The sequence below is a fragment of the Haemaphysalis longicornis genome, unplaced genomic scaffold, assembly GCF_048455015.1.
Source record: "Haemaphysalis longicornis isolate Haplotype H1 unplaced genomic scaffold, Haemaphysalis longicornis Haplotype H1 scaffold_12, whole genome shotgun sequence".
Taxonomy (NCBI): Eukaryota; Metazoa; Arthropoda; class Arachnida; order Ixodida; family Ixodidae; genus Haemaphysalis; species Haemaphysalis longicornis.
Genome location: NW_027526225.1, coordinates 3758014 through 3771242, shown reverse-complemented (window position 1 = coordinate 3771242; position 13229 = coordinate 3758014). Strand labels below are relative to the sequence as shown.

General features: G+C 48.1%; 1 long non-coding RNA gene across 1 annotated transcript in view; it reads right to left on the bottom strand.

The window, feature by feature from the left end:
- The window catches only part of LOC144162277 (uncharacterized), a 185700-nt gene that overhangs the window by 76051 nt on the left and 96420 nt on the right, over window positions 1–13229 (bottom strand). The gene's annotated exons all lie outside the window — the stretch shown is intronic.

Here is a 13229-nt window from a genome sequence, read left to right as displayed (position 1 = left end):
CAATTTAGGCCCTACCTATTTAGGATACGCTTCACCGTTGTCACTGAACAGGCACGCTTGACGTGGCTAATGACAACAAAAAACCCCAGTGGTCGCCTCACACGATGGAGCCTACTACTTCAAGAGTTCCACAGCACTCTCAAGCATAGGCCGAGTAGCAGGAATTAAAATGCTGACACCCTTTCCCGTCTTCCACATGACGCCGCGCCACCATTTGAAGAAAAAATGCCATTGTTCATCGCCGATGACCAGAGAAGCAGTAAAAGAAAGCTATAGGAAGAGGACCCTTTTCTAAAGCCAATTATCGGTCACTTGTACAGTCCCAAAGAAACAGCCACAAGGAAAGTTCGACGTGCTGCCAGAGCGTTTAGTCTGGTAGATGGAGTGCTCTTCAGGAGAGCCAAGGGTAACCAGGAGCACAATCTAGGTTTAGCGGTGACCAGGAATTTTTGACGCGAGATTTTGTTGTGCTGTCACAACGACGTAACAGCAGGGCACTTGGGTATGAGAAGAACCTGCATAATATTCGCCATTGATACTTCTGGCCGAAAATGTTTTTGGATATCACAAAGTACATTTCATTTTGTCCGGACTGCCAGACCTGGAAGACACCGCCAACAAGGTCAGCCGGCCTGCTGCATCTCCTTCCGCCAACTCAGCGACCTTTCCAGAGAGTAGGGATGGATTTCCTCGGTCCTCTGACGGCATCGGCCCATTGAAACCGACATGTCGTCGTAATGACAGATTATCACACCAAATGGGTGGAAACCGTCGTGTCGCCAGAGGAGACGGCGGCGTGCGCAGCAAAAGCCGTTTTGGAGGCAGTAGTTCTTGGACATGGTGCTCCAGTGCAGGTTCTCACAGATAGGGGACGCCACTGAGTGGCAGACATGACAGAGGATCTATTTAGCCTCACCAACACCAACCGCGCCCGCACAGCAACCTACCACCCTCAGACAAACGGCCTGTGCGAACTGTTCAACCGGACAGTCGCGGAAATCCTCAGCCAGCATGTCTCCTCCAACCACCGCGACTAGGATGAGTTTCCACCTTTCGCAACGTTTGCCTACAACTCCTCGGTGCACAAGACTACCCGCTATTTCCCCTTTTTTCTACTATATGGGCACGAACCAACACTTCTCATCGACGCAACACTCCAAGTTAGCAAGGGACAGAGGGTGGCACCATGTAATGAAGAATTCCTGCGTCGCTGGAACAAGGCCAAGGAGCTGGTACTGGAACGAGAAAGGGCACAGGAGACAAATAAACGCCGCTACGACCAGTGCGCTGAACACAGGATTTGAAGCCGAAAGTATAGTATTCAAAATGAAATAAATGGCAAAGTGACTACTCCAGTCAAAAAGCATAATTTACACAGGATGTTCGAAATTTTACATCACAAAGAAACCACGAAAACACAGCTTGTGCATAGTACTTATATTTTAACAACTCATTGTAAAAAATGTCCACATATGTATTATATAACACAGAAAAAAAAGATACAAAACAAGCTCACTGCCATTACACAAGGGGTGCTTTTGTGGAATGGAATTAAAACACATAATTGCAGCTGTACTCTATGCTTCTTCGACGAGACAGCACAATTAAGAGTGTAAGGTCCACTTATGAGATCAGCGGCCAGGCGCCCGGGCTGCGCGTGGGAACCCGCCACTCGGTCTGGGGGCTCAGCACTGTGGACTCTACGCCGCAACCGTCGCCAATTCGTCACGGCGCGCACGGGAGACGGATTGTCCGGCCCACCGAATACCACGGGGATAATCTCCCATTGAGAAGGCAGACGGCGCCGCCGGGTTGCGAGAATCGTCGACGTGACGCGCGCAGGGGGTGGAATTACCGGCGTCGAAGCGCGCGCCGCGCGAGATACCATTGTAAACGCGCCCCGGTCGGCACGGTGCACTGTCGCCTCCTTTCGCTCTCACCCCGCGCGGTCGCGCGCACTTCCTCGTCCGCGGGCGTGCCGTTGACCCAAAGATGGCGGCACCTCATTGAATATTCCGTAGCGCGCTGAGTGACAGCTGTCTACGTGAATTTGGGCACTCCCTTACGCGTGTACGAACGCTACAGGGGCGTTCCCGAGAGAGTGTGATCTCGAGGGATAATAAGGCTGAACTTGGCCGTTAGAAATCGTTCTTGTCTGAGCGCTGAGATGGGCAGTTCCCGGCGGGACAAGGAGTCTCGACCGTTAATGCTAGGTTCGGATTTGTGAGCCCCATAGGCTAGATGTTAAGGTCGCGTCGGAAGTTTAGGGTACAGCGGCGTACCGGGCAACTAGACGGATCTTGCGGCAAGACAGCGTCTCGGCCATCGTTTCTCGAGCGGTTTGCGTAAGCTCCGAGGATAGGAGTGTTAGACGAAGTTTAATCACGTTGGAGTTTTAGGGTACAGCACCGTACCAGGCAACTAGACGGATCTTGCGGCGAGACAGAGTCTCTGCCGTCGTTTCTCGAGCGGTTTGCGTTCGCTCCGAGGATAGGAGTGTTAGACGAAGCTGAGCAGCTCAAGTGATTTATGCGAACTTGGAGCTAGCGTCTAGCGGAAGTTTGAAGTTTTTCCTTTTAATACTCATGTACCCAGTTATCTTACTGTAAATAGCTGTATATAAACTCTTCGTTTCCCTTCTCCAAGTACCAACGCCTTGAGTTCATCAATTCGACCGCCATCTGCAAGAACTTCAACATCATCGCCCTGCCAGCCTCCTGCCAAATCAACCAGAGCCCGGGCGGTTGGGCTCCTGATCGCTACCGGACTTCGGGGAAACGAACCACAACCATCTTTGCTTAAGATGTATGGTGCGTACCTCTAAGATCTAATCAGGAAACGCCAAACCATGACAATTTCTACCGCAGCTGACAGAGTAGAAGTAGCGGAGCTCTCAAAGTTAATCAATAAGCGCAAGACAGATGACATACGGAAGTATAATATGGAGAGGATCAAATACGCTGTAAAGAACGGAGGTAGCCTGAAAGCAGTGAAGAGACGTCTTGGCGTGGGGAACAATCAGATGTATGCACTTAAGGATAAGCAAGGCAATGTCATCACAAATAGGGATAAAATAGTCACAGTGGCCGAGGAGTTCTATAGGGATCTGTACAGTAGCCGGGACATCCAGGATAATGCCGAACGAGACAGTAGTTCAGAAAAGATAGACATCCCACCAGTAATGACGAAAAGGTAAGAAAGGCTTTGAAAGAAATGAAAGGGGGCAAAGCACCTGGTGAGGATCAGATAACAGCAGACATCTTGAAGGATGGCGGAGAAATTGTACTTGAAAAACTGGCAAACCTGTATATGCAATGCCTAATGACCGCAATGGTACCGGAATCTTGGAAGAACGCGAACATCATCCTAATCCATAAGAAAGGTGACATGAAGGACCTGAAAAATTACAGGCCGATGAGCTTACTGTCAGTCGTCTACAAGGTACTTACCAAGGTAATCGCTAACCGAATTTCTGCAACCTTAGATTTCAGTCAACCTAAAAAACAAGCAGGGTTCCGTAAAGGTTATTCAACAATAGACAATATTCACGCGATCAATCAGGTGATAGAGAAGTGCTCTGAGTATACTGAACCCCTATATATAGCCTTCATAGATTATGAGAAAGCATTTGACTCGGTCGAAACCCTAGCAGTTATTCAGGCATTACGGAACCAGGGGGTAGATGAGCATTATGTAAGAATACTAGAGGATATCTACAATGGGTCTGCAGCTACCATCCTCCTCCATACGGAGAGCAGTAAAATACCTATAAGGAAGGGTGTCAGACAAGGAGACACAATCTCTCCAATGTTATTCACAGCATGTTTACGAGAAGTATTCAGAACGTTGGATTGGAAACAGGTGGGAGTAAAGGTTAATGGAGAATACCTCAGTAACCTCAGATTTGCTGATGACGTTGCCTTGCTAAGTAACTCGAGGGACGAATTGCAAAGCATGCTTTCCGCACTCGGTGAACAGAGTAGAATCGTGGGCCTGAAAATTAATATGAAGAAAACTAAAGTAATGATCAATAACCTCGGGACAGCACAGCGATTTGAGATAGGTGGCGAGGCAGTGGAAGTGGTAAGCGAATATATCTACTTAGGTCAAGCTGTGACCCCAGATCCCAACCATGAGGCAGAAATAATTAGAAGGATCAGAATGGGGTGGGGTGCATATGGCAGATTTTCTCAGATAATGAATAGCAGCCTACCATTGTCGCTGAAGAAGAAAGTGTATGACAGCTGCATCTTACCGGTACTCACCTACGGGGCAGAAACTTGGAGGCTCACTAAGAGGGTTCAACTTAAATTGAGAACGACTCAGCGGGCAATGGAGCGGAAAATGATAGGTGTAAAATTAAGGGACAAGAAGAGAGCGGAGTGGGTCAGGGAGAAACTCATGTTAAAGACGTATTACTAGAAATTAAGAAGAAGAAATGGACGTGGGCAGGGCATGTAATGCGAAGGCAAGATAACCGCTGGTCATTAAGGGTAACAGAGTAGATCCCCAGAGAAGGCAAGCGTTGCAGGGGGCGGCAGAAAGTTAGATGGGCAGATGAGATCAAGAAGTTTGCGGGGATAAATTGGTCACAGTTGGCACAGGACCGAGGTAATTGGAGATTAATGGGAGAGGCATTTGCCCTGCAGTGGGCGTAGATAGGCTGGTGATGATGATGATGATGATGCGTACATCACACAAACCGAATAAAAAATGCACTGCGCAGCCAGAAGTGGCGAAGACCGGAGATGCCGAGCGGAACGCGTTCCGCTCTCCGCTAGCAGACGACGCTCGCTTTCCTAGCGCAACTCGCAACCGCAGCGCCGCGGTGGCGAGAGTCGCGGCCGACCGCCTTCTCTCCACGGCCGCGGCGGGGAGATATGGAACTGAAACTAAAGCGTGGCAAACTGTTCGCATGGCGACGCAGTGAAACATCCCCCTCGCGAGGGGCACGATCAAATGCTGAGCATTTCCGGGGCCGCACGACGTTAAGTAGTTTGCGTTACGTTAATGTTGTTGCACTTGTGGCAACTGCTTACGAGAGAGCGCTCGTCAGCAGTAAAATTGGCAGCATCGGCGCACGTTGTGTCCGAGAGAGGGGAGAGAGGGTCCTTGAAACGTGCCTGGGCGCGCTATGGAATGTTGATCGCGCCGATAGCGAAACGTCTGAGCCGGGCATGTCGAGGCGAGCGATGCGAACAACTACGGACGCCAAGAACGGGTGACATCTTTAAGAAATGCTCTGCATTTAAAATGAGAAGACTATAACCAGATCTTGGCGTGATATGCTAAGTTACTACCCACTTAGTTTAACCTGCTGAGCTTCACGTGCTTGGTGGAGTTAGGTTTTATTAGCAGATTTGGTTTTTTCAGTCCTTTTACCAAAAAAAATGCAACCTGAACACAACGTGAAGTCCAACAATGCTTGGTGTTAGGCTCTTGTCGTGTTCCCTACATCCAATCTGCGGTGGAGCACGTTTAATGAATCGTCTGTAAAACAACCATGATGCCCTCGCGGTGTAGTTTCTGTGCGCTAAATTAGTTCTTAAACCCGTCTTTTAAACGTGTAATAAAGCTGAAAGGTTGTAGTGAAGGGTATAGCAGGCCACCTCGCTTCTTTTAGGAGGCAAGCGTTTGCTCAAATATGGAGCAATGTTAGGTAGAATCGTTGCCACAGCGTCCAGTGCGAGATAGAGGTCCCTCGCTCAATGCACACCTGCGCGCGTTAATATGATGAATGTAGTCCTTGACAATGAAACGTTTCTCAATGTTTAACTCACAATCAGCACAATCCGGCGTGAGTCTCCTGTCGTTTCAGAGAAGTCAGCGTTCCTATACGCTTCTCTCCGGTTCAGCGGGCTCTTTAAACAACGACAGCGTCTGTGCTTGCTTCATTCCGGAGTACCCTGTGTTGGGCGGGCTAAAGGCATTTTGCGCAAAGTAAGTTTGGTCACGTTCCTGCTCATTGAAAGGAGGTAACCTTCGGGCACTCCCTAGCTGCTATGCTAAGAAAACTGCAACAGATTTGGTAAAAATGAGCGATGTTATTTTTCCCCGCCTTGAAAAATGACGTTGCCCCGTGGTGTTACGGTCGGGTAAATGCTGGATAAAGTGTTACGTCTTATTACACCCTGCTGCATGCGCTGAAAGCTAATTAACGTAGCCCTGCTTTTCGGTGTGCATTGGGCAAAATGTCCCCCACCCCCCATATGTAATGCCTGTAAGGGCTTTTCGGGTAATCAAAAATGGTTGACTATTACGACACTCGGTAGTGTGAAATCTGAGCGAGCGCGAACTGCAGTGTTCGCCATGTCGTCGCATAGCTGCTGTGTCTCCGGAAGTGACAGCGTCGTCAGCAAACGCACTACAGCGCGCACTATACTTTGACGCAATTTCGCAGCCCGTCGACACCACCGAGCATGCCTCGCGCAGCATTGACTCACCGCACTCCCCCTCACACCTTCGCCATACTTTATTCTTGCTAGCTCTGTCTCTATTTGGTGACCTCTTAATTCGCTCCGTTACAACGAAGCGGGCATTAACAGGAAACCGCCAGAGCTGGCGTGAAAGACCTGTGCTGTAAAATGAAAAAAAAACCTCTTGTTAGCAATTGAAGCGTGCTTGCCGCCATACTCGAAAGGGTAAAGACTGAAATTTTGTTTTAGAGCTGAGACAACCAACTCTGATCTTATAGGCATGCACACCTTGGTAGGCAGACTGGGTAGTGCAAATGCCTGAATGAGCCGTCTTGTTTATTGCAATAATCATGCGCTCATTCTATTCGAAATTGCTAGGCTGTGGTAGCTCACTCCTCTCCATTCCAGCAGCGAAATACTTTTTTAAAAGAGTGCTGACACGAAATTTCTGTTACGTTTTCTCCTCGTGGCTATAGGTGCCTACAAGCCCGCTAATCATAGAATGACACATTAGATTGTCGAACGTAGCACGAAAAATTGGCCGTGTATCTGCTCCTTTCGTTGCAAATGTCGACAAAAGACGATATTCTTTATCGACTTTTGCCAAGTAAAGGCCTCCCTTCGCTTTCCCGCTCACCCCTCATGTTCCTCTTGCGTCGCGCTCCTACCAAGGTAAAGACGCCAAATGTTTGTTTGAATCATTTTAAATTTAAAGCTTCTGAGGGGGTATCTCCATATACAAAGAAGATTTTTACTTAGTTATAGCTTTGAAATTTGGCGTCAGTACTCATTCAAGGAAGAAAAATGCAGGAAAAATTAAACAATTCAAACTTCGCGCCATGGTGACGTATATGAGCAGGAGTGGCGTTTTATGGAGTGACATCAATTTTAACTGTATGTCAACTGCGCATTAACATTCAAGTTATGCAATCTCCTAGTCATGTTTTTTTACGGTGGCTTAGGTGGGCGGCTGCAAATCACACAAGATTTTGTGACGTCTTAGAAAAATTGCCTGAACGAGACTGGGGAGTCACCATTGGTGATACTGTATTTCCGATATCTCGATTCTTTTTAGAATTTGAGCATAAAATTGGTATTTTTACAGCTACAAAACACTTTTTAAACATTATAAGCGAGCTTGTATTGTCTTGGTGGTCTCTTCAAGTTTTTTTCAAATAGATGTCCGAACTGTTTTTGGCCGTCCTATCAAGTTAAGTCCCACCGTAGTATAGGTCTGCTAGAGTTGAAAGCAGCAGATATTATGGGATCCTGTTCATGTCATGTTCGCTCATTGTCTGGAATTATTCAAAATCGGGCCGCTCGCTACATCTTATTAGACAGATTTAGGTAGGCGTTCCGGGCGTTAGCTTTTGCTGGGCGTAAAGCGGAGCGTACGCTCGTCGCGAGGCGCCCATGGATAGTTTTAGTACAGCGTTTTTCGTAGCCTGCGCTAACGCTTGCGGCACCACCTGTTGAACCTAACGCGAAGTACCCAAAGTTGACCACGGCCTCCGCGATCGGCGTCCGGCGGCGCGCCGTTGCTCCGGCCGTCCCAATCGCCCGGAGAGAGCGTAAGTTGAAAAGGGGGCGTGGCCGCGTATGCGGCCGCACCGCGGCGCGCGCAGCCGATGGTTGGAACGAAAGCCATGTATGCTGGAACGCTCATCGAAATGGCTTTTCGTCAACTTTCGCGCTTCCTATCACAATAAAAAGAAAGCATAGCTGATTTTATGGGTGCAAAGCGGCTCATAGAACCTGAAAATGCATTTATTTTAGCTGCGATTGCAGCAATGCGACTTATTTAACATGGGATGCCCTCGACGCACGGACAATATTCGCTACCACCGATGGGAAATTTCTGGCGCCGAAATAACGTTCGGTTCGCTAAAATGTCATTATTTTTTCGGGTATTTCTTATCCCGGCTTATGTATTTTATATAGTCTGCATGGATAATGCAGTTCAGTAGAGCGTGGGGCGCGATCGCGTCGTACCCACGACAGATGGCTGTGCTCTTATCTAGCCTTCGAATTAATGCCTGTTTGGCAGAAAAGCACCCGTCTTATTTTTAGAATTAACGCGTTTAAGGAGATTACGTTGAGCGATAGCCTCAAGGATGCGGCAATCTGCTCTACACATGCGCGTTAAGCAAGTAATGGTTTCAATTTCAGTCGCAACAAATTTAAAAAACTTAGTCAGGTGCACTCTGATATCATTGTATTCTTAAACGTATTTCGGTGGCCACAGGCAAGCCCATTTTTCCTATTTTGGAATGAATACCCGGCACATTTAAATTTTCAATTACTGATTTCAAAGCACGTCTATGTGCTAAGCAATGATGACAGCTTTCATGTTTGTTTTGGACATTATCCACTTATGTACACACTAAAAGTTGGAAACCAAATGTGTACTGCACACTCGTTCAAGAGCTGCATAGTTTATTAAACAGTTATTTACAAACTATATTGCACTTACATTCACAAATCTACACTTTCAAGGCATCTGCATGTCTTCAAAAACGGAACAGTTCACACACGAAGCACTTTGTGATGCAGGGGCTTGGGCACCAGTTTTTTGCGGTACGCGGCTTTGTCCGTGACAGTTGCACCAACATTGGCAAGCAGTGGCTGAAAAAAAAGTGTTAAAGTCAAACGATGGTTTATGCCGAGATTTCGGTAAAAAAAAATCCATAATTTGCACCAACGCAAGTTGCATTGAATCCTTTAATTAAAGTCGGATGCGGCGCTTCAATGAATGCTATTCGGGATATTCGAAAGCTATTCGAAGCTTTTTCTCAGCCCATCGCTGTCGTTTTTCTCGATCACATAAATCTAGATCAGCTCCAGCCTGCGAGCAACGAGTGCTCGCAGGCTGGAGCGCCGAAAGCTTCACAATATTTTGCACACCATTTCAGCAGTGTAATATTCAGGCCAGCCTTTACAGCTGCTTACATGCGCGGGTTCTTCAAATGACTTACAACGCGCCGCAAATAGCTGCATGCCGCAAACAACGAATATAAATATCTTGTCGTAAATAAAAAAAAAAAGCATGGGCAAAATCATATAATCAATAGGCTGCATAACACGTGTTCCGTGAACGAGGCTTCAAACACGAAATATACAAAAATTAAATTTCTAAAAATAACTGCCGAAAATCAAACACGGCACCTGTATAAAAATGCAATCACTGCGCTTGATTGTTGTCCATAACCCACCGTACGCGGAAATAAAAATATAACGGCTGTTCCAGCAGGCAGGCACCCGATAATTCGCTCGCCGAAAAGTTCTCGTCCCCAAATGTCCCCGCACCGAAATGTCATGCACTGATCACAGCGCAACAATCACAGCGGGATTAACTTTTCACGGCACAGTGACATACCTGGGTTGCAGTGCTGTTCCTCAAAGCTCCTAGACAAGTGGACTTCATGACCTGGTCGTTCGGTTGGTCAGCTTAACAAAAATAAAGTTGCCACACAGTTCTGCCTGATCCCGGCAGCGAAGAAACGCAGCAACAAAGGCTCCGCAAAGCCGTCCAGGGGAGCCGGTGCAAGCTTCCCAACCATTAAGGTCCCTGAAAGAACTAAGGTAGCGCCAACTGCTCCCTCCTTCTCCGCTGCCCTCCTCTTTTTTCTCTCCCCTCACCCGCGGCGCCGCCGTCCCTTTAACTCAGCGGCGGGGCCGCCATATTTGTTGGCCACTTGAGAGCAGACGCCCTTGCTACGCTTCAGGGCGCTCGCTGCAGTTTGCTCTTGTTTTCGCGCCGAAATCGCTCTTTGGTAGCATTTATAGGATTTCTAGAGCCCCGTTTTACCAACAGGCACTGAGTGATAGTGCTTTGTTTTATATTTTTGTCTACAAGGGGATATTTGCGAGGCGGATGCCGCTGGCGCATACGCACAGCGCGGTTTTTGTTTACGTGTGCGGCATTCTGTAACACCTCAGGATAGCTCGTGAATGCGAAAGGATCGAGCGTGGACATTTCAAACTGCTCTGTTACGCGTACTCTGTTACTCTGTTACGTACTTGCATTCGCGTGACTGTGGTCGTGCAATCACTGCACAGAGGTCTTGCGCACGGTTCGCGGCAGTATACAGTGCGCTTCATTCGCAAATGCCGTAGTTCGAGCGCTGCGCTGGCGTCCTTGCACTCGCCTTTCTTGCGATAATTGTGTATCCTCAGCGGCGTTCACTCTGCGCCCGCTTTTACTAACGACCTACAGCCTACCTTAATTACGCGCAGTTTAGAGTGCTTTGCCGTTTTTGTAGAAATGTTTCCTTCACCTTCATGTCGTTATAGGCTGCTGTGAGTAGACTAAAAACATACACATGCTGTTGTGCGTGTGTGCACGTACGGCGACGTGAAAAGCCCCTGCTTCCCCGACTTCGCAGCCGGATACACTAAACTACACTCGCGGCCGTACGTTCATGTGCGAACCTAGTGAAAAACGCAGACTTGTAATTCTGGGAATACGCGCCAGAGAAGACTGCGATCAATCGATCGGGTACTGCGATCAATCGATCGGGTAAACTGAAATTACAGTCCCTCTAGGTACAAATTATGTAACTAGTTACTGCAGTTAATTAATCATGCAATACGTTTTTTCACCGGGCGCGGTCGTTTACAGCCGTTATTAATGGAGGCGCCTGGACAGAATTGTTTTGTGCTGGGATATATTCTGGCAGATTTGTACATTGCACTAACACAGGGATACACCCGAAAGAAATTCGAAAGAGGACCAATGTCACGATGATTATCAAGAGAAAACAATAAATCACAAAAATGAATTGGTGCCAGCAAATAGATATTTTATTGGAACAAACGTCCGTAATGACGTCGTGCAGGTGGCTTGTGCTGCTGACGTGGCTTCCCGTGAGAAAAAATGTTGGGAGTGGCATTTGGGTTTAGTTTTTTTAACGCCAAGCTTCTCCAATATCCGTTGCTCAAATTGATCCGTGAAATAATCCTATTGAGAAGGGAAAAGAAATGTCGCCACCGAGTTTGAGATGCGCCACAAACACTCCGCAAATATAGGCACTAATGCATTGCAGAAGGGAGTTAGTGACTGTTCTACCGTAGCATGGTCAAATTCGTGTTCGCGCATCTGCTCAGTGCCGCGTCCGCTCAACTCGCTACACTAAACCCGTTTAGCAAGCGCTTTGCTGGACAAAAATACGTCTGCTGAAAATAATTTAGTCGCCCAGTGTGTTTTGGTTCAAATCGCAATGACTGGATACGCTGCGCCATTGACTACTAAGATTAAGTAAGCGCGCACACTGCAAATGTACGGCATCACGTGTAATGCAAACGTAAGTCGTAATTAACGTTCCTCTGTGCATACACGGAAGAAAGGGCGTACAGCCGTTACGGTGCGAATATGCATTTGAAGTGCTCATTCAAACGTGCGCGAATTTAATAAAGCGATAACAGAAATTGCGCATCAAACGTACGTCAACGGCGCGGTCACTATATTAGCTGACCTTAAATTGTTTTACCTAGCCGCAATTTTTTTTTTCTCGCAACAGTCTCAATTTGAGCCGCACCGACCAAGCCCATATTACGCAGCAAATCACTCCGATGTCATAACAACGGGATTATAATACCACCCGGGTAGCTAACACACAAAACATGACTTCACGCCAAAAAGAGCGTACACGCACTCGGAACGCACACGATACATGGTCAGACGCAAGCTGCCGTCGGCCAAAACAAGCATGAATTCAGGTGAACAATTCTCGCGTCACGAAACCCTTACGACAACTGACTGAACATGCTACGCCGCTGATATTGATGCTGGAAGTTAAGCGCGCACATGACAAATACACGGCCTCTTATCCAAACCAAAGCTTACGACGGGACGAACTCGGCGCTGCGCGCAATGCCTACTCAGAACAAAGCGTGGACGACGGTCGCGAAGAGAATACGCATTTCTTCGTAAGTGACCGCTCAAGCTCGCGCAGAATTTAACAGAGCAAGAACAAGCATTCAGAAACTTACCTCGCAAAAGAGTCATGGTAGCGTCGGCCTGAAGTATGCCCGTTCAAATCTATGCAACCAAACTTTTCTCCTTTCTGCGTCGCGTTTCCCGGACGGAATAACGAAGTCTTGTGCCCTGCCTGACGATATTCGCGCTGCCTAAGGCACAACACATCGACACCGAGAAGCAACCTAAAACGACACCGGTGCGACATTTTTTCGAAGCGAGCAGCTAATTCCGGTACTGAAGCACGGTGGCGACGGTGGCTCGGAAGCCAGCAATGGCGTCGCAGCGGCGGCGTTGCGCAATGTCCCAGCCGGCGAGGCATCGGCGAGGCGACCCGGCGGCGGAGCAAAAAAAACAAAACCACGTGACTTTTCCCTTGGCCAATGGCGCGCGGCGTTCGCCGGCGAAAAAGAAAATGGCAAAAAACGAAGTAAGAGAGGAGCGCGGGCGAGGGCGAAAGGCGGCGAGATCTAAAGATGGCGCTACCTTAGTAATTTTAGGGACCTTACCAACCATCGGCTAACACCGCCATCTCGCGGCGCGTTCAGGCGTTAGCCGCATTACATGTTTTTGCTGGGGGACGCGCCGAATGGGACGGCCGGAGCAACGGCGCGCCGCCGGCAGCCGATCGCGGAGGCCGTGATTTGACCTTTTTCACGTACGTGGCTACCCAAGGAGAGCAGTGGCTGGATGGCGTTTTTTTTTTCCAATGCGTTAACGCTGGTTTCGATTGTAAACTCTTACAAGTATGATAAAAAAGACCCTCTTACCTCGATTCAGTATTAGGGAAAAATATGATACACCCGTCGCGATTGTTTTGCCCAACCTTGCAATGC